The following is a 2,430-nucleotide window of genomic DNA, read 5'->3' as shown; positions in this document are numbered from 1 at the left end:
AATAAATTTACGGCGAAAGATATATCAGGCCTTGTACAATTTTTAAGATACATAAGAGCATCGATAGCACTTAAATATGGTACTTCTGGACCAAGAATATCTTCATCATCTTCACATGGACGGAATGGATTCTTTTCTATGTTTAATGATCTAACAACCATTGGAGTACTTAAAGGATTTGATTTATCCATATTAAAACGTTTAAGGATCTTTTCTGTATAATTTTTCTGGTGAACAAATATTCCACATTCTTTTTGTTCAATTTATAAACCCAGACAATACTTGGTTTTTCCAAGATTCTTCATTTTAAATTCTTTCTTCAAGTATGACACAACTTCATGAATTTCATTATTTGTTCCAATGATGTTTAAATCATCAACATATACAGCAATAATTACGCATCCGGATGTTGTTTTCTTAATGAAAACACAAGGACATATTGAATTATATACATATCCCTTTTTCATCAAGTGATCACTTAGCCGATTATACCACATTCGGCCCGATTGCTTTAACCCATATAATGATCTTTGTAATTTCACAGAATAACATTCTCTGGGTTTTGAACTTTGTGCTTCAGGCATCTTAAATCCTTCACGGATTTTCATATATATATTACTATCAAGTTATCCAAATAATTAAGCTGTAACAACATCCATAAGACGCATTTCTAAATTTTCAGATATCGCCAAGCTAATCAAATACCGAAACGTAATTGCATCCATCACGGGAGAATACGTTTCTTCATAATCAATTCCAGGCTTTTGAGAAAAATCTTGTGCAACAAGTCGAGCTTTATATCTTACTATTTCATTTTTGTCATTTCGTTTTCGAATAAAAACTCATTTGTATCCAACAGGTTTTACACCTTCAGGTGTAAGGACTATAGGTCCAAAAACATTACGTTTATTTAGCGAATCCAATTCAACTTGGATGACATCTTTCCATTTTATCCAATCCTGCCGATTTTTACATTCACCAAAAGATTTTGGTTCATGATCTTCATTATCATTTATGATTTCGATTGCCACATTATAAGAAAATATATTATCAATTTCTTCTATATCTTTTCGGTTCCATATTTTTCCAGTATTAATATAATTGATAGAGATTTCATGATTCTCGTCAGTTTGTGGTTCTGACAGAACATTTTCATCATCATGTGTTTCTTCAGGAACAACATTCTTTATTTTGTGATCATCATGTGTTTCTTCAGGAACATCATTCCATATTTTGTGATCATTGTGTTTCTCTATCAATTTTCTTTTTCGAGGATTTTTAACCTTGGAACTACTGGCCTTCCACGCTTCAGGCGTTTTACGACATCATGACTTTGTTCAATTTGTTTCTTTGGAATTTCAATTCGAGCAGAAGCATTTACATTTACAGCATGTATATATGATTTAGTTACCGTTTTTGCATCTGTAAATGCATCTGGTATTTGATTTGCTATTCTTTGCAAGTGCACAATTTGCTGTACATCTTTTTCACATTTTTGTGTTCTTGGATCCAGATGTAACAATGATGATACATACCATGTAATATAAGTTTCTGTATGTTCCTTGTCTCCCCCTAACATTGGGAAGATTTCCTCATTAAAAAGACAATAAGCAAAACGTGCTGTGAACACGTCGCCTATCTGAGGTTCAAGATATCGAATGATTGATGGACTATCATAACCGATATAAATTCGAATCTTTCTTTGAGGTCCCTTTTTCTTTCGTTGCGGTGGTGCAATAGGCACATACACCATATATCCAAAAATTCTCATATGAGAAATGTCTGGTTCTTTACCAAATGCAAGCTGCAATGGGGATTATTTATGATATGCACTTGGTCTGATGCGAATTAGTGCAGCGACATGTAAAATTGCATGTCCCCATATAGAAATTGGAAGCTTTGTTTTCATAATCATTGGTCTAGCAATCATTTGCAGACGTTTAATCAATGATTCAGCCAATCCATTCTGTGTATGTACATGAGCAACATGATGCTCAACAATGATTCCCATAGACATACAATAATCATTAAAAGTCTTGGAAGTAAATTCACCAGCATTATCAAGTCTAATTTTCTTGATTGTATAATCGGGAAATTGATTCCTCAATTTTATTATTTGAGCAAGTAATCTTACAAATGCAACATTTCGAGTTGACAATAAACATACATGTGACCATCTGCTGGAGGCATCAATCAATACCATAAAGTATCTGAATGATCTACATGGTGGATGGATTGGTCCACAAATATCACCCTGAATACGTTCAAGAAATATTGGTGATTCAGTTTGGATTTTGACTGGTGATGGTCTTATAATAAGTTTTCCAAGAGAACATGCTTTACATTGAAACTTATTATTCTGAAAGATCTTCTGGTCTTTCAATGGATGACCATGTGTATTTTCTATAATTCTTCGCATCATTGTTGAAC

The sequence above is a fragment of the Primulina huaijiensis genome, chromosome 5, assembly GCF_012295235.1.
Source record: "Primulina huaijiensis isolate GDHJ02 chromosome 5, ASM1229523v2, whole genome shotgun sequence".
In the NCBI taxonomy this organism is placed as follows: Eukaryota; Viridiplantae; Streptophyta; class Magnoliopsida; order Lamiales; family Gesneriaceae; genus Primulina; species Primulina huaijiensis.
Note: the sequence above shows the minus strand (reverse complement) of the source record.